Source organism: Etheostoma spectabile, unplaced genomic scaffold (genome assembly GCF_008692095.1).
Source record: "Etheostoma spectabile isolate EspeVRDwgs_2016 unplaced genomic scaffold, UIUC_Espe_1.0 scaffold453, whole genome shotgun sequence".
NCBI classification, from domain to species: domain Eukaryota; kingdom Metazoa; phylum Chordata; class Actinopteri; order Perciformes; family Percidae; genus Etheostoma; species Etheostoma spectabile.
In genome coordinates, this window is record NW_022605611.1 from 283,698 (window position 1) to 295,558 (window position 11,861).

The 11,861-nt window shown below is 43.9% G+C and overlaps 1 protein-coding gene across 1 annotated transcript in view; it reads right to left on the minus strand.

The window, feature by feature from the left end:
* Window positions 1-11,861, minus strand: part of cox5ba (cytochrome c oxidase subunit 5Ba) — a gene marked incomplete at its 5' end in the record, with an annotated part of 21,084 nt that overhangs the window by 1,779 nt on the left and 7,444 nt on the right.

An 11,861-nucleotide genomic window follows, 5' to 3' on the forward strand; every position in this document is an offset into this window, starting at 1 on the left:
TGGGAGAGAATATTAATTATTATAATGAGATAACTAATTTCTGTGTTTTGTCGTCGCTGTCAACTGTGTCCCATAAACCCGTCTCTCTCTTAAATTATGACTTCATTTGGGTTTACTCTATAGGACAATACACTGAGGGTACTAAACTAATTCACACACACCACACACACACACAGCACACCGAGACAACACCACACCACACACACACCCTCGAGACACCACACACGTCGCACACCCACAGACACAACACACGCCCACACACACACACACACCTCAAAGACACCATGTACACACACACACACACACACACACCAAAGACACATGTCGACCACACAGCGACCACCACACACACACGTGACACCCCTCAAGACCCATGTACCCACACACACACACACACACACCACACATCCAAGACCGTACAGCACACACCCCACACACACACACAAATACAACCTACACTCACACAAAGACCACACACACACGCACTCACAGGCCACACTCCAATACACCTGTACACACCCACACCCACCACCTCAAAGACACTTACACACACACACTCCGAGACACACACACACACACACACAAAGAACACACTGCAACACACAAAGACACACATACACACACTGGTCACTCCCAAAGCACAAACACACAACATCTACACCCACATACACACACCCACTCAAAGACCAACGTATGCACACCCACTATAGGATATATATATATATTATATATAATAGTGTTAATTATATATCTGTAGTTTGAGCTCCTAATATATTCTTTAATTGGTATTTTATAAATTAAAAATAACAATTGCCTCTTGTTAACACATGTGTATTTTCGTTCATTTATTCATTAATTTGATACAATCCATGGAAGTAGTCTCTATAATAAACAACACAACAACTGGAAACAGCTTACGGGCGTCACAACTGGGTGACCTACGACGTCAGATAGTCCCGCGACTAGCGACAGGACAATCAAAGCAGAAACTTGCTGCAGGTTACTGCTTCCGCTCGCTGTCCAGCCGCTCGACCCGCCGGGCGCCCCGGTACCGGCTCTGGCCCGCGCATGGCCGCCGGCGGTAGGGACACCCGACACCTGGACATAGACCCCGGAACACCCGTTAATCGCAGTTAAAATAACGGTTGGGTCCCCCTGCGAGGTACACGTAACGTCCAGTTCTTTCTGCCCGCGGGGGGGGTGTGTTCAACTTCAGACCAAAGTGTCCTTTAAAAGTTAGCATTTAGAGCGAAAAATCGAGTTTAGCTGGTAGTTAAATGTACAGCTTGTATACATATACTACCACAGTAGAACTATACTAACACTCTACAATTCGGCGCACATTAGAAATACGTTGTCTATTTTTAAATATGACTATTCCAAGTCTTTAACCCGCTGTTTGTCCTCATGTTGCCTCGGGTCGAATTGACCCGTTTTCCTGTCTCAATGTTCTTTTTTTAATTCCCACAAAATAACCATTAACCGAGGTTAACGTTAGTCGAGGACTGTGTGTGACAGAGAGGTTCGGAACAGAAATATATGAAATAGTCAATTTATTTTGTAATGTATGTAGTCGGTTATAATCCTAGTTTTGGGGAAAACGTCTTCTGTAACAATGCTTAACGGTTTACATAACACCGATTTATCAAATATGACAGATAACTAAGCTGGTAACAGATAGTTTTTCATCACGTTCACGACCCATACTGCTATGTCTCCTGATATGTTGTTGTGAACTGTATTTGGAACTTTACTTATTAATAGTTTATCATGTAAACTCCACTGAGAGTCGATTGATGATGATCGGATTCAATTTATGATATAAAGTACTTTTTACACCACACACACATTGACTTTTAAAAACTTTATTCCAACTTAATTAACTTTACGCTCAAGGATATTATTTTCTTTTTAGAAATATTTCCTTAACTTAATACTACACACACACACACACACACACACACACACACACACACACACACACACAAGCATGCCCACACCACACACACACACACACACACACAAACACACTACACACACACACAGCGACACCCCCACATACGACACACACACATAGAGACCACACTCGCCCCACACAGACCACATACAAAGGCACACAACACACACCCACACCCACACACCCAACACACGACACACACACAGCAGACACACACACACAACACAACACACAAGCATGCCCACCCCACACACAAGCACAAGCATCCCCACCACACACACACCACACACACACCCCCCCACACCACACACACACACACCCCCACACACACACACCACACACAACGCATGCCCACACACACCCCCCGAGACACACACACATAGAGACACACTACCGCGCACACCCAGACACCTAAAAGGCCAATCACACAGAGAAACACTCACGATAGAGACACCACACACCACATAGAGACAATACACCCCCCCAACACACACGCCGGCACATATAGGCACACACGCGCACGACACAACACATACAACTGCACACACACAGAGACACCGCAACTAGAGACACACAACCAACAACATAAGAACATACACACACACACACACACCAAGAGACACATACACACACACACACCCTCACATAGAGACACACACCAGCACACACAGACACATACAGTCACCCATAGAGACACATACCAAAGACACACCACATAGCGACACAACCCACACACCAACACACATATGACACTACACACACACACGCACATAGAAACAACACCACACACACACATAAAGACACATACAAACACACACAAGATTTCCAACTTTCACTTTAATAAAAACTTCTTTTTGTGATTAGTGATGGCCGGGCATAATCCAATTATCACACGATATTTGGACCCAATTCCTGATATCGATATGTTTACGATATCGTAGAGTTGACTATCGGTGCTTTCCACACAAAAAATATAATATAATATAACCGCGACAACACCCGTCTGGTGAGGACAGGAAATGACATCACGTTATGTAATGGCCTGTAAAACGCGGAAAAGACACTTTTCTATCACGATAATCAAAACCTAGTACGATATCTAGTCTCATAATCACGATATTGGTGTACTATTATATCTAGCCCACTCAGGGGGACGTGTAACTGAGGCCTTGGTCTTCCTCCTACAGGGATCCCCACGGACGAGGAGCAGGCCACCGCTGGCGAGGTCACATGAATGCCTGAAGGGGGCGCGGCTACGAAGCCACACAGACTTATCCCCACGTACTGCTGACAATCCTCAAACCCCTCCATTTTGTACTTGGCAGGGCAGCGAAGGCAAACGAAGAACACAAGTATGACAGAAAAAAGAAAAAAAAGCGCCAAAAGAATGTTGGTCCCTTTTTTTTTGGCCTTTCTTTCTCGTTTTTTGCAAGTTCTTACTGTTTTTTTGTTCAGCCATAATTTTTTAGATTTTTCAAAACGTTATCATTTAATATTTTGGTCTTTCTTGTTCCTTTTCCAATGTTTTTGTTTTCATTTCTTTTCTTTTTTCACACTCTTGTGCACTGTAGTGCAGTATAGAAGACAATAAACATCCGAATTGGAAAAAATTCATTATATTAGGGATGCAAAAGAAGGCAGAATTTATGGAATCAGTTAGATTAAGGGATCTTTGGTTCTCTCTGACTGAATTTCTGTGTTCCTTCAGGATCCCTACCGCAGATGCGCCTAAAGTGTAACCTGCATCCAATCGGATCCTCACCTCGTCCCCTCCTCACTAACAGCTAGTTGTGGGATGTGTCTGTAATTCTTCTGTAGAAAAATACGTGTGTGTGACAACATTATGGGATGGAGTCCTACAGAGAAGAGCCCTTTGTTAAAGAGTAAGATTCTTTTCGGTCTAACAGAAACAGAAAGTCACCATCACCAGAACCACCAGACTCCATGTAATAAATCCTACTTTTAGCGAACCCTGTACTAGAAGAGCATATCTCCACCAGACTCCCACCCCCCCCACCACGCCATACCCCCCCGTCCATGTAAAGTATCGATACTGTTTAGCTGTGTATAGTCATGCAATATCTCACCCAGTGTCCATGTAATTAAATCCCACTATTATCATTGTAAAACACCTTCAAAGTTCAGAAGTGGACAGAACTAAATAAAATAACTCCAAAAGACGTCCTTTGGTTCATCATATTCCACTGTTCCAACATCACCACTATGGTCTGTGTTGGAATAAACCTTAATTCACTATTTACATGTGGAGATATGCTAGCTCTAATTACACGCTAAAAGTATGTGGATTATTACATGGGAGTCTGCGTGGGATATGCTGCTCTACTACAATCTAAATGAGAGTTGATTATTTACATGGAGTCCTGGGGAGATAGTGCCCTGCCTCTATACACACTAAGAATAGTGATATTTACATGGAGCCTGGTGGAGATATGCTGCTCTATACACACTGCTAAAGAGCTGATTGATTTACATGGGAGTCCCGTGGACGATATGGCCCCCTGCTTATACACGTAAAGTAGTGATTATATTTACATGGAGTTCCGTGGAGATATCTGCTACTATAACACGCTACAAAGTAGTGATTATTACATGCGTTCTGGTGGGTTTGGTATGGTGATGCGGGTCGTGTTTATGTAACACTAAAAGCCCCCCAGAGTCTTAGTCTTAACCTAACAAAGGTCTCTCTCTGTCAGGTGAGATCCATCCCTAAGGTTCAAAGACAACAACAGAACTTTAGATGGACGGACTGAGTGGACATTAGCCTTTAACGCTCTTGCATACCTGCTGAGGTTTGTCTAAACTTGCTCGTTGTTCTCTCTAGAAGGCTGAAGAGAAACACGGGCCGTGGTGATGGTTCTCTGCTCCACCACTCGGGCGAGGCCAGCGCAGCCCGTCCTGTGTGTTCCATACAATCCTGATGGCCACACGAGACCTCCCCCACTAATCCCCCCACACCTTACTAGAACGGTATGTCTCCATCGACATAGGTGCTCCATGACTATGGTAACATATGCTTCTCTAACCGACATATGTCATGTTACTAGACTACAACATGTTAATTACTAGAGTCCTATGTCTCATTGACCGTATGTCTCCATTAACCTAGTCTCCATTGAACATGTCTGTAACCATATGTTACTAGAGACCTATTGCGTTCTGAGGAGCATTGTCTCCCATTGTCATATTCTCCATTGACCTATGGCTCTCCATGACATATGTACATTGTTACTGGAGACAACCAGAGTACACAATACTTTCTAGCTGTCTCCAGTAACATCGGCATCTCCTCAGTAACCGTTTGTACCTCTAGTAACATCATAGGTAACGATGTCAATGGAAGACATCTGTCTCCATACATATGTACTCCAGAAACAAATGTACTCTAGCAACTTGTCTCTAGTAACACATTAGGTCTCTAGTACCATACGTCTCCCATTAACGATAGGTTACATATGGGTCAATGAGACTTTCTCTGCTAACCTATGTGCTCACATTAACATATGTCGCCAGCAACAATGATCTCCCGCAACAATGTCTCCCAAGCCAACATATGTATCCTAAGTAACATACTTACTCTAGTCCATACGTTCACATATAACATAGGTATTACATGATGTCCAATAGAGACTTTCTCCTGATACGTATGTGATACCAGTACATATGTCTACCCCAGACCAAACAAATGTCTTAAGCAACATATGTCTTCTATAACATAATGTCCTAGTAACGTATGTCTCTAGTAACCATCCGTCTCCATTACATATGTCTCTCTGTACCATACGTTCTCATTACATAGGTTACATAGGTACACTGGTAGACCATTTCTCCTATAACATATGTCTCCAGTACATCATATGGTACTCAGTTAACATGTCTTTAAGAGTACAATATGTAATAACAGACTTAGTCTTCAGATAGAACTAAAACTGATCAGACGTCTCACAGGAGATTCATGAGGGTTGAAGGCCAGAAGAGATCCAGCTACGGCGCAGAGAACATACTAATAATAATAAATACTTAATCATAATTATTTTACCCAGGTTTCACATGTCCGAACCTGCGGAGTGTTTTAACCACCAACGACAATCCTTTTTCAAACGTACTCGTCCCCGCTACTGATCTAGCCTCGACCCCTTCGTTTGGTTCTTCCACTTCCTGGGCGTGGGTGCGTCGCGCGCTCTGATTGGTCTCTGGAACCGTTCCGTCTTGTACTTGATCAAACCTGCATACCCTCCATCCTTCTACTGTCTTTACACGGGGCAGAGACACAGGACATCACACGTGCGTTCGCGGACGTCAACTGATTCTTCACATTTCCATTCAGCTCTCGTCTTCACCCACGCGCTCGTCCTCGTCCTCAATAACGCAATAAAGGGTCTGACTCTGACTATCTACTAAACCACGTACTCTCATTCTCTTTGGGATGTGAAAATTTGTCTCGCCCTGCCTCGACCATTTTAGGGCTGGAACCAGGGCTGTAGTCAAGCCACCTTAGTCCAGTCAAGACAGTCCAAGACCAGGACTAGTCGAGTACAAGTTTAGATACGAATCAAACAAACAAGGGTTTGCAGTCCAAGTCAAGAACGAGTCCAGGACAGAAATAACGAGTCTTATGCATGACACTATAAAGAAAATCATTTTGGGTTTCTCTGAGAGGTGCAAACACGTCGGTGGGGGCCAATATTATTATCAACACAATAAAGACACCTGGACTCTCTTCTCTTTGGTCCAGAAAGAAGACACGTTGGCAGACACATGGCCGAGATGAGACAAGTCCGAGTTCCAAATACTACTTTAAAAACCCCCAACGCGTCCCGTACAGACACCGCCTACTAAGAGACATGGGCCTGGGCCTGGGTCTGGGTCTGTCCAGTTTCTCCTAAAAGACGAAAAGTTTTTCCTCTCCACTTGTGCGCCCTGTGGCTTGCGTTTGAGGAAACTACTAGAACTGTTGAGCGTCTTGTACATTCTGGAGTGGGTTCAGACATGTCTAGCTGGTCTAGACCTGCCTCATCTGGTCTAGAACCTGTCCCTATTAGTCTAGACCTGACCTCTATCTGTAAAGTGTACTCCATCGATACACCTGGTTATGAATTATTACTATAAATAAAAAATTGAATGAATAGAAAAACGACACCCGAGTCCTAAGCCCATGGCTTACTAAGGACATTTTCATCTGTTCATGGTTGTATTTGTCTAGAAACAGAAATACTGAAGACCCAGGCCACAACACATAGTGGTTTTAGCTGGCCTTTAGTAGTGCTTTATTAGTGCCCTTTTTTAAGACAATTTTGTCGACGTTTTTCTGTCGTTTTTTGTGGCGTTTCGCCAAGTTTTTGGCACCTTTTATGTTAAACAATGTTGCCTCTTTCTCCATAATGGCCTAAGGTCATTATCGGCTTTATGTCGGACCAACCTGCAGTGTAAGTGCTGCAAAAAAGAAAGGATTCCGTGAGGAAGGTCAGACCCCATTGTTAAAGAGGGTAAAAATACTTTCTACCCTCGTTTCCTGTGCTCCAAAACCTCCGCGGCCTCTCTGTGTCCCTAGCGGGTCAATTGACCCCGGCGACGTATTGGAGGTTTTAAAAACAATCGCGTGAAATAACATTCCTTCAATCTATCACAAATATTGTCTTTATCTCATTTTCACCAGCTGATGATTAACATCTGTGTTCAGGGAATGCATCAGTCCTATAGCACATATTAACATGCGAGGTGGCGGTTTTTGTTTGTTGTCAAGGTTATAATCATGTTAAAATCCAACTATGCGAAAAACATACATAAGTGTCTATCCAGAATATATGATTCTGAGTCAGGAATACATGTTTATCACAGGAAATAAGGAAAGGACCTGATTTCAGCTCCCACCCCCCCCCCCCCAGTAGAACAACATTGGAACTGGACCAACTCTTTCTTCTTGTAAAAAATTTGAAATGGCTCAATTTGACCTGAACTACCGAACAACCCTCATAATCGGCCTGTGGGTTTGTCACAAAAAATGGGATCGGTGAAAAAAGCGGCTGAAAATGTCACTATGAAAATAACACAAAAACATTGAACACAAACATTGAACAAAAGTCACACGACATGCTGGAAAAGGGAGGGAGAAACGTTGAAAAACAAAAAAAGTGAACCAAAACGTATTTTTCACACACAACACGTCACAGAATCAACCATGGCGGGCCGCGGGGCCTGCGACTGATTATGTGTACACTGTATTATATTTTTATTCATGTTTTTGTATTGATCTAACACGAGGTTGTGAGAAAAAATACATATTTCAATCACGTAACAGCGGCTTATAATGACTTTCAACACTTGGAGACACGTCAATAAAAATCCCAGACGTCATCAGGCGTGCGATAGCTTCAGGTGGACAGGACAGAAGGTAAGATGGGCCTCAGAGTTTGACGCTACGCGCTGTGAGAGAGCCGACGACTAACCTGCGGGCCTGCCACCGGTCCGGTACCGGTCCTGGATGCGGTCTGAGCCCGCGGAATGGCGGCTGGAGGTGGGCCCTAGCCAACACCTAGCGCTATGGACGCCCGAAATGTTTCACCCGTTAAAATGTGTTTTTTATATATAAAAATCTAGACCAACCCGCGGCGCTCATACCGCGTAGCATGTTAGCATTAGAAACGTTAGCACCGCTGTCGTCCGCTGTTCGGTTTAGGCACCGAAAACGCGCATTGACATGGGATAAAGATCCCGGGGTTGGGATATAAAACGCTCCCAAGGGTATACCTTTTTTGATTTATCTTAAAGTACTTTAATTCCTTGTGTTATATCTCCTATATTTGCCAAATTTAGCGTAACTTCCGGTCGTAAGCGCACCTGTATCCCTTCCGGTCGCAACTCGACCAGCAGAGGAGGTCAAACGGGATGTTTCAGTTATAGATTCTAAAATCATTGGCCAGCACAAATAATTTTGGTCAACTGTTGTGTTTGAAAACACGTAACGTTAAAGGTGTAGGAAGTTTGTTTTCGTTGTCAAGCTGGAGATTGAACTCAACGCCACCGGACGTTTAGCTGCTAGCTAACTAATGCTAAGTGTCTCGTCACACCCAGTTGACCAAAGGACACGAGTCTGAGAAACGTCTTAGGGTTTTACTTAACCCTCGTAGTGCCATTTGTACACATGTTGTCCCCATGTTGTCAGCTGTCTCATGTCGTTTCGTCCGCCTATTCATGTCCGTTCAACTGTTGCAGTGGCCTCATGTATGTCCCTCATGTCGTCCTCATGTCGTCATGTGTTTGGTCTTCATGTTGCATTCTGTTGTCTCCCCATTGTTGTCATTCATGTTGCTCTCTGTTGTCCTCATCGTCCATGCCTTAGTGGTCCTCTCTTCTCATGTTTGTCCTAATGTGTCCTTGCTTAGTTGTCGCAGTCAATAGTTAGTCCTCTCTTCTCATGTTGTCACGATGTGTCTCCTTCTGTTGTCCTCTGTTGTTCTGTCCAATGTCCGCCTTCTTGGTTGTTCCTCATGTTGTCTCATGCAATGTCGCCTTCTATGTTGTCTATCAATGGGTTGTCTTCATTTGTTTCATGTGGCCAAGGTTGCCTCATGTTGTCGTACTTCATGTGCTCACTTCATGTTCGTCCTTCATGTTGCCTCATGTCGTCTTCCCCAATGTTGCCCCGTCTTATGTTGCCTCATTTTGTCTGTTGCCAATGGCGTTCTTACTTCATCCGTCTCAGCTGACCTCATTGTCCGTCATTCATGTCGTTTCGATGTTGCCTTATGTTGTCTTATGTTGTCTTCATGTTGTCCTCATGTCGGCCTTCATGTGTTCCTACTTGTCTTCATGTTGTCCCAATGTCGCCTTCTTGTGTGTCATCATGTTGTCCCAATTGTCGCCTTACTTGTTGTCCCTCATGTTTTGTCTTATGTTGTCCGCCAATGAAATTCATGTTATCTCATGTTGTCTTCATCGTGTTTCATGTGGTCCTCATGGTGTCCTCATGTCATCTTCATGTTGCCTCCATCGTTGTTCACTGTTCCCCTTAATGTCGTCTTCAGTTGTCCCCATGTCTCGTCCCTCATGTCGCTTAAATGTCGTCTTCATGTATGCATGTTCTGTCGTCTTCATAGTACGTCTTCATGGTCCATCATGTCGTCGACCAGCGTTGCCTTCATGTTGTCTATGTTGTCCTTCCATGTTGTCCTCATGTGTGCCCAGTTGTCCTATCAATGTCCTTTTAATCCCCAAGAATAAATGATGATCCAACGCCTTTGCCAAGTCAAATTCTACTTACATTATTTGGGTCGTATTAATGTTATAGCATTGGTAAAACAGTGAACGTTGTTGTTGAAATAGTTTTGAGTAAAGAGTTGACTATTCCATCTGTGATTAAATACTTTATTTTCTTCTCATAATTGGCTTTTGTTAAACTTTGTGGGGACGTGGTAACTGAGGTATGTTGGTTCTCCTCAGGATCCCCACTGACGAGGAGCAGGCCAACCGGCCTGAGAAGGTTCTGACATGAATGCCATGACCGGGGAGCGGTTTAGCACTATCTTCAGTCCTTTACATGCTCTCCTCCTGTCCCTGGATATACGGTCACGTAAAACGTCTTATCCTGTCTGATATTCAGACATCAGAACCACGAATGCGTCCAAAAACATCCTCTCTGCTCCTAGGCCTGCACGATGTAATCACTAAATGTAATGTGACGGACTAAAAAAGGATACATGCTCACAGATACCATACAACATACACACCAAGCGACACGCACAGACACGCACCCGCACCCACACCTGCACACACACCGCACAATACACCTGCCACAACACACACACACACACACCGCTCATCAGCTACACACCACACACGTCATAAATAACCCACATCGCCACACACACACCAGTGACACACACCTTGCTCAGTCAGGCACTAACACACAACACACACACACACACACACACACACACTGGCTCATCAGAAACCACTCCACCCATATTTCCCCTTCAACCATTTATGGCCTTTTAATGATGGATATTCCGATAGCGCTCACACTGGATAATGAGTGCATATGCCGTTTAGGTCCATCTTGAATAATAAGGTGGAAATATTGTTGTGGCGGGTAATACTGAGTGTTGTCTGGAGTTGTGTACGTTACGTCACCAGATTAAGGCCATAGACTGAAACTAGTGCCGATGACGAGATGGAGCGTAACTGATTGAATATGGACTATCTTGTAGAAACATGTAGAAGGCAGGTTTGCCTGCTGATTGCTGTGTTCCCTTCGGATCCCTACAGCATGATGAAGCTAAGTGTACGCTGGCTCCAAGGCGGATCCTCACCTCGTCCCTCCCTCACTAACAGAGGATTGTGGGGATGCTCTGTAAGTCTTGCTGATAAAAACATGTGTGTGACAACATTATGTGATGGATCCCTACAGAGATGAACCCTTTATTAAAGAGTAAGATTCTTTTTAGTTTAACATGAACTGAAAATCACCATCACCACCCCCGACCTCCATGTAAATCATTCACTACTTTAGCGTCTATAGACCAGCATATCCTCCCCCAACTCCTGTACATAATCACTTGACTTTTAAGCTTGTATAAGAGCACATATCGCCACCATACTCCATTTAAATATCACTAACTTTTAGCGTGTATGAGCATCATATCTCACCACTCCTGTAAATAATCCTACTTTTAGCGTGTATAGAGCTGCCATATTTTCATGTTAAACTAAAAGAATCTTACTCTTTAACTAAAGGGTCTATCTCTGTAGGGATCCATCCCATAATGTTGTCACACACATGTTTTCTACAGAAGACTTACAGACGCATCCCACAATCCTCTTGTTAGTGATGGAGGGGACGAGGTGAGGATCCGCCTTGGAGCCAGCGTACACTTTAGGCTTCATCATG